General features: G+C 41.3%; 1 protein-coding gene across 2 annotated transcripts in view; it reads right to left on the bottom strand.

The window, feature by feature from the left end:
- Positions 1 to 4,290, bottom strand: part of dag1 (dystroglycan 1) — a 52,076-nt gene extending 47,786 nt beyond the window's left edge. The window contains exon 1 of one of the 2 annotated variants that reach the window (XM_076268775.1): positions 3,984 to 4,290. The gene's annotated coding sequence lies outside the window, so the exon portion shown is untranslated. Of the gene's footprint in view, positions 1 to 3,565; positions 3,896 to 3,983 lie in introns of those variants that run through there. The other variant, XM_076268774.1, reaches the window with a different exon arrangement.
- Between the last annotated feature and the right edge of the window lie 9,995 nt (positions 4,291 to 14,285).

Here is a 14,285-nt window from a genome sequence, read left to right on the forward strand (position 1 = left end):
TTCTAGTCACACCAATGCTTAAAATGGACTTAGACAAGAGGAGGGCTAGGCTATTTGCCAGCTGACAAATACCCCTCCTCTTGTCTCAGCTCAAGTCCAAGATCTCAATTCTCTGTTTTTCTTCTCAATCTATGAGGAAAAGAATGAGAGGAAAATAATGATAGACAGATACAGACAAAGAAGTCTTAGCTTGTGCTGGAATGTAAGGGATGGGTGTTTTCTTGCTTGCCTGCCCACCTCATGTTAGGGCTTATCTTCAATCCAATCAAGTCATGAGCTTGCATGTCTCATCATGATGTACAGGAATGTGGCATAGGCCTTCAGGACTATTTACCTCTAGATCTAAGGAAGGCTTACTTCAGAGGAACGAGATGGTTTTGTTTCTATTGAAAAGGAACATAACTAGCATAACCTACTATTTCAGTTTGATCTTTGCATTTTTGAAAAACAAAATAATAATAATTGAAGCAATCAAGCCATTACGTTGAAATTTTGACAGCAGAGTTGTGACCTACATGTGGACCATGAGTACTAATTCAGCACCATTGGTTACTATCAAAACTGACATTTCACCTTACTTGAAACATTTGATTGCTTTCATCATGTTAGACCCTTACAACATCACCAAATAGCAATTCACTATATAAAATACATGTAGTTAGTTAAAGGAGAAATCCGACAGCTTTTCACATAGATCTCCGTTTCTCGAGGTCACAGAGTACTGTCAGTACGAAAAAACATTAAAACAATCGGTTCTAGCTAGCTCGAGTTGCTACAGCCAGCAGCTAACGCAACCAGGCAACTACAGCGCTACACTCTGGGGGCATGTCCGTGAGCCTCCATGTACATGCCCACAGAGTGTAGCGCTGTAGTTGCCTGGCTGCGTCCATGAAAACTTCACATAGCATTATCCGAATGAAGGTTAAAACTCCACTCAGATTCAGATGTTACAGGTAGAAAGTCACAAGCTGAACATTTCATCTATAAGTTGAAGGTGTCCGTATCTGAAAATGCTACAACACTTTTTGCACATTGCATTTGAGAAAATAGGCCTATTAACAAACAACGTATATTTTCTGATAAGGCATTTTATGGGTCGAAAATGGCTCAAACGCCATTCCCTGTCTAAAATCATTCAAAGCCAACTCTGAAAAAATGGTGTTTGTAGACCATTTCGCCATGATCTAAGTAGATATTACTAAAGTGGAAGAGAGACTCACTTTCTGTGTAGGTAGCATTCAGACAGGACACCACACTAAAACTTACAATAAATGTTTTTCAAGGTCTGAAACCTTAGCTTTCAATTTGTACATGTTTGCATGCTCATTCATTAACCAGGTCATATTTTACTTCCTCTCATAACTAGGCTATATGAACTGATTAAATTAATTGATCCATTGTGCCATTATTCCTTGCGTCTAATCATCTGGGCCTGTATTCACAAAATAAGCTATGCTAAGGCTAGAAGTAGCTTCTAACGTGGCAAACCATACTAACTAAGCTTTATAGGATTCCCTAGCCCTCCAATGTCACAGTTTGAAAGTTTATCATTTTAATATCAGAGTGATTGTTACAATTTTGCTGGTTATTCACACACACTCTCTAACCACGCACGCACACACCATAACCTTTAATCTACAGCATAAGTCTTCACAAATTATGTAACCTACTTCTTGAACATCCAATATAGCAATACAGGATTTAGGTAAACCCGCTTCATGTTAGGCCCTTCAAAGGGGGAGTTTTGAACATTCTAACAACAATGTAACCAGATCAGACACAAAGTTTGAGGGACCCACTGCCTGGATGACGTTCCAACTGTGACACATTATTTAGATTTCTAACCAGACATAACAGTGTCATCCAATATAATTTACATTTACTGGTAACACAGAAGGAAAACGTAAAAGTTGTTTCACGGTAACAAGTAATAATATTAGTTGTTACCCTAAAATAACTTTTACTTTTTCACGGTATATATTATTAGTGTGACGTTTAATGACTACAACGTTCCATCATGCCACAAGTCCAATATCGACCTAATTCAATCAATCATGTAAACACACAGTCTCAACACCTAACAAAACAAATCAGACCTTCACCGTGTATCTCTAGTTTAACTGGTGGAACAGAAACGTGGTACGTTACATTAGGCGAAAATGCTGGTTACGTTTAGCCTGGGAAACCGGGCTAGGTTACGTTACATTAGGCTAAAATGCTGGTTAATCATGAAACGCTACCACACAACAAGAACTCATTACACGTTAACATTACAGTAATGTTGACAATAAGGTTTACATACAACCGGAATTTAAAATAACTAGGCCTATGTCTAGTCTTGCTATCGCATTAATTTTAACATCACATTAATTAGTCGATGTAATGTTAACGTAAGTTAGCCCACGTTTCGTTGTTGTTTTCACATGGTTTTGCGAGCACTGATACCAGGATTCCCACGGGTCATGGATTATCATGGAAATTTGATAAAGTCTATTCCAGAAATGGAAAGTCAGGGAATTCTATCATTTGTGGGGAATGTCATGGAATATCAGGGAATTTTGTTATAGCAGTTTAAAATACTCGCCAAAATACATCAATGCAAATACATGTGTCCACGCAGAATTGGTGTATATCTGGTAATTAGCTTTACTGCTTGCTTGAGTGGTTAGCCCAACTTTGTTTATTCAATGCCCATTTATTCCTCTCCCACTCAAAGATTCTTGAACGCTATGCGGCTACTCTGAAATCTTTGGTCGGTATTGTACGATTCATTCTATAGTAGCTCATGGATATTCAGATTTTTCGTCAGGGGAAAGTCATGGAATTTTACATCTGGCTTAAGAGTGGGAACCCTGTGAAACTAAGTTACACATTATCTGCGAACTTATGGTTAACATCTCTATGGTTAACGTCATAACATTCTTCCTGAAGCTTTCCATTAGACACCGATAACACTCAATCGGAGCCCACTTCATGTTTAACTCGGCTAACTAGATAGCTAACTTCCAGGCCTAGGCTACCTGGTTTAGGCCTTGGCTTATTTGTTCAACGACTGCGTCTAACATTATAAAATAAAGATAATTTGCAACACCAATCTCATAATCACTGAAGTTAAGGATTAATTAGTTAGGTTAAAGCATCTTATTATCAACGTAGGCGATGTCAACATCGTCAGGGCGCGACGGATTCTACATCGTTAACGTTACATGTAGCGAACATAGATAAATGTGGAATACAATCCTACCGAACTCTAGTTCTAGCTAGCATTGTCGGTATTATTCCATCCGCAAGCTGAAGGGGTTTATTTTTTCACACCACCAACATTTCAGACATAACCCTCAACCGCCTCTAGTCGCCACAAACCAACTATACGTCCAAAAAGTCTTGAAGTGCACCTGTTTGGAGGGAAGAAAATGATAGTTGTAGCTGGCGTCATCTTGCTATCAAGTAAGCTAGCAAGCAGACTTAGCAAGAGGCGTCTATCGTTAATCAAATCCACTTTAACGTCGGCACATACAAAAATGCAACGCGCTATACGATCAACAACCAACGCTGTTAGTCTTACCTTTTTCAAAACACCGCTTTCACAAAGCCAGTATTTTCATCTCAGACTTCAATGGTGTATTGTTTTCAGACAGATTTGTATCCATCAAGAGGAGGCGAAGACTCTCGCCCTCTCCTTGAAATTTCTCCCCATCCACAAATAGCAGCAGACTCGATTAGTCGATCGCCGAAACGCTACTTTCAAATCTCTTCAAATAACTCACTAAGACATTGGCTATTTTACTGTAATGCATCCAGTCATGACTAAATTTCATTAACATCCACTAGATTCGTCTCTACTGAAGGCACCAGGGGCATTAGGCTACATAATCTTTCAGGATTCTCGTTTTCACAGGTAACCGTTATGTTGCACGCAAACAGACACATACACACACACACAGCCCAAACAAGAATACAGAAAAAAAACGTGTAGTAGTTACTTGATTTTTGCCCGCAGCTCTTGCTTTGATGTGTTTGAATCCATCAAAGGTCGTATGCGCCACGAATACGAGGTTCGATTACAAGTCCTGTTTTGTTTATGATCTGGAAACAAGGAGGGGGGATAAACAAACTAAATATAAAACAAGAACTAGGCTGTTCAACCCTGGACATACAGACAATCATATGGCGTTGCGTTGCTCACTCATAACAATAAACCGCTAGGAGATGTTTATGAAGTCATTACGCCTGATATTCATTTGGCTGACAATCTGTTTTGTCTCCATTCGGTAGGCGAATGAGATTGCTAGGTAGCCGATGAGGAATGCTCCCATGGAATGTTCCCCTTAGAGCCTTTCCAAAGAAGGAGAGGTTGTTAACCAGCTATCTGCCCAAGAACTACTCCACCCCCTGCGTACCTTCCCTACGAAACCTGATCTACTCAAATGTACCCTAAATTACCCATGAAAACATATCAAAACCACTTAATTTAGGCTATATTAAGTGGTCCTTGATTTCACAGCCCTTTTTTTTACCTTAAAATGCCATAAGGTGACCCCTTAAACTACATTTAAGGTGTCAAGTCAGGGGTTCCCTTTATTTGTTAAGGGTTAATTAAGGACAGTAGGCTATATCTTAATTTTATTTCAAGGTGTCAATTCAGGAATTCTTTCATTAAGGGGGGGGGGGCAATTAAGGGGAAATCGAAAAAGTAAGGGATACATTCAGTAGGTTTTTCTCCTTAATCGAATCGAATTACAGCGAATTTTCAAACCTGTACCAAAACACATTTTTATTCAAACATCAAGTCTGCTTCAAAATACAACAGAGAAATCATGAACTCAAAATGTCATTGTGGGAAAAAAAAAAAAACAATGACTATGTAACAGTGCAAATCAGACCTTTCAGAATAAGGATAATAGCCTAACGCTAATAACAAGCCTTACCAAAATTATGGGTCATTAAGTAAGAATACAAAATAATTGTTAGATTAAGTAGATTATGTTAAAACGACATGGACATTAGGCCGAACTTCCGACGTATTTTTTTTGCACACACGCTGGCTCTGCCTGCTGCGCTGCCTGCACATTCAATGTCCTCTGCTTCGCGAAATCAGTGCATATTCGCGCCTAATTATAGAACGTCAAAAAGAAACAAAGTAGCCGGGCTGCATCCAGACACTTAGCTGCCGTCGGGGGCTGCATGCAGTCGACTCAGACTCTCTATGGACAGTTTTTAATGTTTATCAGAAAATAACTACTCAGTATTCTGATTGAGTATAATTTTCGGGACAATTAGGGCAGGATTCGGGATTCGGGACAACTGCTTGGATATCGGGACTGTCCCGAATTTTTCGGGACGTCTGGTCACCCTACACTCGAGTCCGTAGTTACGCTGATTCTACAACAGCTAAGGGTTTACGAGTTTTAGGCACTCCGCTAGCACGTCGTTCCTAACAACGCCCCTTAGCCGTTGCAGAATCAGCGTAACTATAGGCTACGGCCTCTCGGGGCTTATTGCTTAATCGATGCCATGCCTATGTCCGTCAAAAGTTTGGAATACCCTAATTGACTGACTTAACTACCGACTTGTTTGTGATAATATTTTTGCATGGTAGGAAATGTTGACCCAATGTGGACATCATGACTATGCCTTGGTAGAACTCCCTCTAGAGTAGCAATATATTTATATTTTACTCTGCTGTTGTAAATAGCAAACTTGTGACTTATCCACACTGTACATAAAGAAAATGCTTTAGTTTTGGAGGTAAATGATGGTTTTCTCAATAGCGACTTGCTATGTCTCTGCTGTATAGCTTTGCTAGGTGAACGTTCCACCTATTACAATTAATTTTATACAACCCCACCTCCATCTTGCCTGTTCATAATTCTGAGAAATTCTTGATTGTTTGTGTTATGTTTATGTTATGTATGTGGGTGTGTGTGTGTGTGAGTGTGTGTGTGTGTGTGTGTGTGTGTGTGTGTGTGTGTGTGTGCGTGTGTGCTTGTGTGTGTGCCTGCGTATGTGCCTGTGCATGCAAGCGTACATATGTCTACTGTGTGAGTATGTGTCATACGTATGATTACTGTGAATGTATGTGTGTGTGTGTATCTGTTTGTGCACATGTGTGCACATGAAATGGGTTAACATGACCCCTGGAGGCAAACATACGGAAAAAAATGGTCATCCTAGGCCCTACAGTTCTCAAGATATTCACAGAGAACTGTGTCTGCCCTACCCTCCTTTCGGGGGTCCAGTCCAGCGGGGGGGCTACAGATCAAAACGAAAAATGACGGTTCCATGCTATCCATGTGGGGGTACATGCCCACCAAGTTTTGTGTACCCCGGTCTTTCAGTGTCCCGGGAATCCTTGTTGGTGTACGTCACTAAATGTACACATAAATTATTTTATTGTAAGGCCCCCCATGAACGAAAGTACACACAACTTGGCATGCATTCGGAGGGTGTCATAATGATCCTACACTTTTAATTTCGTGCAGTTTTGACCTTGTCAGCCAGAGATATTGTGATGAAAACACCTAATTTTTTGCTTTTTAATTTTTAACTAGGTGGCGCTATACATGAAATAAGTGGTAATGGGATGGGTTGACATGCCCCCTTAAGACCAACATACATAAAACAGGTGGACCTCCTAGGCCCTACGGTTCTCGAGATATTCACAGAAAACTGTCTCCGGCCACCTACAGGCCAGTTTGTGTATAGTAGTACAGCGGCTAAGCACCGGAATCGTTCAGTTTTTGCAGAAAGCATGAAACTTGGCACAGTTATACTACTACCCCTAGTGATCAAAAATTGAAATGGACCCCAACACATAGCGCCCCCTAGTGGCCGCCATCTTGAATTAAAATATGGCTACCATTCTTAATAGAATTGTTGATACAACTTCAAAATTAAACCAGATAAAAAAGTCTTAAGTTCTAACACTCCATTTTTAGGGTCAAGGAAGCTATTGACATGATTTCCAAACAAACTTGATGTTGGCCATTTTGAAATCCAATATGGCGGATACCAAATGTGAAAATATAGACCATCTCCATTGTTATACATGATAGAAATATAATTCAAAAACTATTTCAAAGTTTGAACAGTCATTTTATAACATGACAACCTCAATAATACACGAGGCATCAAGTATAATCTGGTAAGATTCCAATATGGCCACTATGTGTAAGAAAATAAGCCAATTATTCTATATCTTGGTTAATTGAAGTAACTACCTACATCATCAATAAATTCTTATTCTACCTTCTCTTTCTGAGCAAACTTTAACGCTTACTATACACTGCTCAAAAAAATTATACACTTTAAAAAATAAATAACATCAGATCTCAATTGGGAAAAAACATCATGCTGGATATCTACATTATATTACATTTGGCTGACGCATTTTTAGCCAAAGCGACTTGCAACCTGGGAAACAGTTTAACGCTTTTAAAACAATTCTCTCAACAATTCTAGAACAATTTAAAACAATTCAAAAAGGTAGAGTACAATAGGGAAAAGTGCACCAGTGAGTGCTGTTTTTATACAGTCAAGTCAGGTGGTAAGTGCTAGAATTAGCTAGTTGTAAGAAGTGCTACGAGAGGAGATATTATCTGAAGAGCTGGGTCTTCAGGAGTTTTTGGAAGATGGAGAGGGATATCTCTGCTCTAGTAGGAACTGGTAGTGCGTTCTACCAACGAGGAACAACAGATGAAAAGTTTGAATTGACCTGAGCATACCGGTGGCAGAGCTAGACAATGTTTGTCTGCAGAGCGCAACGGTCGGGGGGTAGCATATGCCTGTATGAGGGCATTCGAGTAGGTGGGAGCAGTAGGTTTAGCTGGGAGGACCAGCAGTTTGGTTTTTGAGAGGTTTAGCTGGAGGTGGTGTGCCTTCATCCATGTAGATATGTCTGGGAGGCAATCCGAGGTCCGTGTCGAGACCAAGGGGTCATCAGGTGGAAAGAACAGATAAAGTTGTGTGTCATCTGCATAGCAGTGGTATGAGAAGCTGTGTGAATGGATAATCTGTCCCAAAGAAGTGGTGTGGATAGCAAAGAGAAGGGGGCCCAGTACTGAGCCCTGGGGGACCCCTGTGGTGGGATGGTGAGGTGCGGACAGCTGTCCAAGCCATGATGCGTTAAACGAGCATCCTGTGAGGTAGGATTCAAACTGATATGGACTGGGTAATATGTTAGGAACAAAAGGATGCCACTTCGTTATTTGGGAATGAAAATGATCAATCCACAGAGGACTGAATTCAAAGACCCCCCGAAAATCTAAGTGGAAAAAATGACTCAGCAAGCTAGTCCATTTTGCTTGAATTTCAGCGCAGCAACTAATGATGCTTGATGGCATCGGGATGGTGTCCTGGGGGATCTACTCCCAGATGTGGACATGGCCATCACTGAGCTCCTTGACAGTCGGTGGTACAACCTGGCAGTGTTGTATGGACCAAAATATAATGTCCCAGAGGTGTTCAATCGGATTTAAGTCAGGAGAGTGTGGGGGGACAGTCAATGGTATCAATGCCTTCATCCTCCAGGAACTGCCTCCACATTCTTGCTACATGTGTCCATTGTTGCCAGGAGGAACCCAGGGCCCACTGCACCAATACAGGGTCAGACAATGGGTCTGAAGTTTTCATCCTGATGCCTAAGAGCAGTGAGGGTGCAGTTGTCTTGCCCATAGAGGTGTGTGTATCCTTCCAAGGATGCAGACCATCACTGCTCATGCTGAATGATGTTGCAGGCAGCATTACATTCTCCAAGACATCTTTAGACGTCACATGCTCAGGGTGAACCTGGTCTCATTTGTGAAAAGCATGTCAATGGCGAACCTGCCAATTTTGTATTCTATGGCAAATGCCAATTGAGCTGCACGGTGCTGGGCAGTGAGCATAGGTCCTTCCAGAGGCCTTCGGGCCCTCAGGCCACCTTCATGAAGTCTGACAGTGTGGTCAGAGACAGTCACACCAGCGGCCTGGAGAGGTCATTTTGTAGGGCTCTGGCAGGGCTCTTACTGTTTGTTGTTGCACAAAGGAGCAGATACTGGTCCTGCTGCTGGGTTAAGGACCCTCTACCATCCTGCCCAGCTCTCCTAGAGCAACTGTCTCCTGGAATCTCCTACATGCTCTTGAGACTGTTCTGGGAGACACAGCAATCTTTCTGGCAATGGAACGTATTGGTCTGCCATTTTGGAGGAGTTAGACTACCTGTGCAACGTTTGTAGGCTCCAGGTACTGGCTTATGCTACCAGTAGTGACACTAGTGAAAATTCAATCAAGGAGGATAAAGATGGAAAATGTATCATTTGCCACCACCTCTAAAACCATTCCTGTTTTTACAGACCTCCCTTCTTCCTTTCTTGTCAAAGTTTTTTGAGAAAGTGGTCTTCAAGCAAGTCTTGGACTTACTATATCAGAACAACCTGCTAGACCCTATGCAGTCTGTTTTCAAGAGTCATTCTACTGAAACTGCTTTTCTGTCTGTGACCGAAGCATTGACAGTAGTCCTCATTTAAGTTGCTAAGTCATTAGTATTCATTCTACTAGACTTATCTGCAGCCTTCGATACTGTTAACCATGACATTCTCCTTTCTACACTATCTGAACTGGGATGTCTAGGAAAGCCCTTGACTGGTTTAAATCCTACCTTAAAGAACACATGACCTCACCAAAGGTGTGCCTCACGGATCAGTATTAGGGCCCCTACTGTTCTCTATATACACACTTCCTTGGGTGAGACCATTTGCTCCCATGAATTTGATTATCACTGCTATGCGGACGATACTCAACTTTACCTGTCTTGAGCTTTTGGTGTTTCCACCACAAAGCACACCCAAGGACTGGGCGCTGAACGCACTAGCCAGTGTCCTAAAAGTGCTGGTTCACTGACTAGCAAGAGCCCTAATGTGTCAGGAGGGAGCTAAACTCATAAGGTATTACATATTTAAATTAGCTTCATTGACAGGCATAATCATTTTATGGGATGCAAAATGTTAAACTACAATAAAACAAAATGGACCTTTTCAAACAAGCCCCACCCACCTCAATTGAATTAGGCTAACAGTAGGATGTGTTGGACTGGGTTATGTACTAATTTATCTAACTATGACTGGGTGTATGTACTAATTTATCTAAGTCTAGGATAGAAGACAAAAAAGCTAATTTCCCAAAAGGCAGCATATGTTTCTTTAAGAGACTTGACAGACACTAGCATCCATGGGTTTTAGCCTTCTTGCTAGCATGCCAGCCTCTAGGGGGCAAATTAGAAGGATTGAGCCCAGGCAAGTGCAGGGTTTAGTCACAGTCAAAACTTCGCACATAGCCTAAATGCACCCCAGTTTTTGACTCAGTGTCAGAATGTATGGCTACTTCCTTAAAATCCAACATGTCTGCCATTTTAATTATGCTATAGACACATCATATTATGTGTTAAAAGCAGCATAGCATTATAAATGTAGAGTGGTGGTAGATGGTGGCCATATTTGAAGTCACGAGTCAAGGGGCCACTAGGGGGCGCTATGTGTTGGGGTCCATTTCAATTTTTGATCACTAGGGGTAGTACTATACCTGTACCAAGTTTCGTGCTTTCTGCAAAAACTGAACGATTTAGGTAAAAATCTGGCCTTAGCCGCTGTACTATAGTAACATAAATTAATTTATTGTGTGGCCCCCCATGAACGGAATTCCACACAACTTGGCGTGCATACAGAGGGTGTCATACACTTCCAATTTCGTGCAGTTTTGACTATGTTAGGTCACAGATACCTTCGATTACAACACCTCATTTTTACTTTTTTGTGTTTAACTAGGTGGCGCTATACATGAAATGAGTGGTTATGGAATGGGTTGACATGGCCCCTTGAGATCAACATACAAAAAAAAAAGGTCCTTCTAAACCCTACGGTTCTCGAGATATTCACAGAAAACTGTGTCTGCCCTACCCTCCTTTCGGGGGGTCCAGTCCAGCGGGGGGGGGGCTACAGATCAAAACGAAAAACGATGGTTCCATGCTATCCATGTGGGGTTACATGCCCACCAAGTTTCGTGTACCCCGGTCTTTCAGTGTCCCGGGAATCCTTGACGGAAATTTGGGCATGCGAAAAAGAAAAAAAAATCTGACTAAACCTATATGACCGCCACTTCGCTGCACGGCGGTCATAATAATTTCTCACTTCAGTGCTGCGGATCATCTCATACAGATCTTGTAATGTGCAGTAGCCTATAAGGGTAAATCACGCTGATTTGAAGTTACCTATAATAACTACCAGTGAGCCGCAATCTCCTGCACAGCATGGCGCAGCACACTATGAAGTGCGTCCAAATTCACCCATTCTTCTCTATTTAAAACCTGAGAAAAGGCTCTTTCATGTGACACATGTGTGATGAGTAGCCTACTCCTCGAGAAGTAGGCTACTCATCACACATGTGTCACATGAAAGAGCCTTTTCTCAGGTTTTAAACGGTGCTAGCTAGCCACTATTGACACTATGGCATATGAATGCTGTTCTATTGACCTTTAGTTTTGTTGCTACTGTGCATGGAGGACAGGCCAATTATGAATTCTGTCCAACATTTATACTGTATCTATAGTGGCTGGTGAAAGAGTTGAGTGGCTTTTTTTCGAGGGGTGGGGGGTTTAATGGTCAGCTTTTACACACCTGATATCATCCATATTTTAAGTATACAAACAGAAACTCCCCAGGACACGTCTCGAGGTTCGAGGCTGAAGGCCATATAACGTAACCTAGCCTATGCTGGAAGCGACCCAGGTCACCTGGCAACCAATTTCACAAATGCTTTTACACTCTGGAATAGTACATCACCTCTACTGGGCTTAAATACCGATCCAAATGAAGTTTTACCCATTATCATTCAACATTGATAGGCTATGTTACATCATACATGCAGGTGTCTGAATTGATTCTGCTATGGTTATTGTTATTATTTAGCAGACGTTTCGGCTAAACTCCAATAACTTGACTAGTCACACATTCTTTATTATTCCTGCATAACAAATTGCATTTTATCACTGGCAGTTGGATGCTCTCTGGTTGTGTCACCAACCGACTCGTATTCCCTGGCTTTCGACCATGCTGTCCGATACGCGTCCGGCGGCGTAAACATGGAATCAGTTCTGGAGTGGGGTGTGGCCAACAACAGCTCATTTACATTTAAGGCAACAGGCCTCAGAAACAGTCTATTCTAAATGAGACTGAAACTGCCAAGAATGGAGCTGCTGATAATGTGTAATGAGGGGAATTTTGTGCAAACAGCTTCAGGGACATGTTTTGTGCAACCCATATGTCTATTTTGACTTGTTGAAAAAGAAGTATAATATAGGACCTTCAAAACTTGCAGTGCAGACACTGTTGTGAGAAGTCACCCAATTAGCTGTCTCTGAATACTGAGAAAAATATGATATTCACAGAAGAGTTCTCGAGAAACGTTGTGCGAATTGGAAGCATGGCCAGGTTAAATTGATCAAGTTGCTAGGACCTTTGTGTATAGCCACAGATATGCAAAACTCCAAACTGGCTGTTGGAGTTTTCCAAAGACTTTATAGCTGAGGGCAACAACTGGATCTTGGCACTGATACTGGTCAAAGGTGAACAGATAATACAATGAACTCCTGACAGTGGGGACCCCTCCTACAGACCCTTTGTGAATTCCAAACACAGATGACAAAACATGTCAGAAATGTGAGACACTGTTTTACCTCTCACCTAAGGCTACAAGAAAGTTAGGCCCCAACGCTGTCTTTACAACATTCTTTCCCTAAGGGCGTCCAGGTGGGTCTCTAAAGTCATGCTCAAGGGGCACATGTAAAGACATGTCATTGTTCCTTTGTGCTGTTAATGTGCTGCACTCCTATACCTCATTTTAGGCAGCAGTTGCTGGCTATCCTGCCTTGGAGAGAGACATTCCAACATACTTGAAGAGTCATTCAAAGGGGCCAAAGAGCATGCATCTGACATAAGTGGGACAGCATTTCAGCTTACAGTACACATTGTAGATAGTTTTGTTTATCTCATCAATAACACAGAGACGGGGGGATGGAGCTGTAGGAATGTGGGTGAGTTTAAAGTACTGGGTAAAGTCAGGGGAATGGACAACCAGATTAGTATTTCAACACAATGGGATGTATTATATATGACACACACCATGCACTGTGTTAATAATATTATCCAGCACAAACTAATGCTTAATTCAGCTTCTGTCAATTCTGACCTCACACCTTCAAAACAATTAGCACACATTTAACAAAATTTCCCCTATTCTACTCAATTTACTTGAGTGTTGGGCACAACTTTGGCCTTTAATCTCGAAATAATATATGTTCCACTCCATCTTTGGTGATAGACTTTTAGTATATGATTCAGGAGTGTATTAGGACCAATAAAAACTATGAGACATTTCTGTTACAATTTTTTTGTCTTTATGGGCTAGATTAACTGGCCTAAAGAGAGCTGACATTGAACTACCACTGGTCAATTTTCATTGAAATAGACCTAGCATCTGGACTTTGTAGGGCCTTCTTCAGCAAATAGATGACACCGTACTTTTTCTAAATGTGCCTTTGGCCTCTTTGATCCATACTTAACACAGAACAAAATGAATGAATGAATGCTGCTTGAGTTCCACACACAGACATTACAACTTCATAATTTCTTCCACTCAATTAGGCAGGGTAAAGGGGGAACAACTTTCTCTATAGTTGCTCTAGAGTCAATTTTGGCGACTTATCTTCCTTCGAGTATATCGCCCTCACTCTGAAGGCTGACCCAGCTGTACTTCTATTGACCTTATACTGCCCTCCAAAACTATGGACTGGCTTCCTCGACCAGTTTTCAGTTATGTCACTCATTTCACTTATGTCACTCATCATCAATATTCATGTCAATAAAACGACTGATGCTAAAGCCAGTAAGTTCCTTAATACTTTGGATAGTTTAGAGCTAAAGCAGCATGTTACAGGGTCCACCCACAACCTTGGCAACACCCTTGATCTAGTCATCTCTAGAGGGATAGAGGTAACTGATTTATTGGTAAATGATATCAATATGTCTGATTATTATTGTGTATCTTTTAATGTCATACTAAAATGCCTTCAGAATTCATCCCGAAACTTCAATTAAATCATGTTTCCTGCACTAGAGCAGAGCAGGAGTTCATAGCTCTAGCAGACTCCATAATTTCAGAATTGTTCAATCATTCTATTGACCAAATGGTAGAAGCTTTCAATACTGATAGTTGTCCTGCTCGACAGAGTGGCTCCTTTAAAGACTAAAAAAGGC

This window comes from Alosa pseudoharengus, unplaced genomic scaffold, assembly GCF_046254945.1.
Source record: "Alosa pseudoharengus isolate Yale_2024_CS ecotype anadromous, Long Island Sound unplaced genomic scaffold, YU_APseudo_1.1 YU_APseudo_1.1_scf_5, whole genome shotgun sequence".
Taxonomy (NCBI): Eukaryota; Metazoa; Chordata; class Actinopteri; order Clupeiformes; family Clupeidae; genus Alosa; species Alosa pseudoharengus.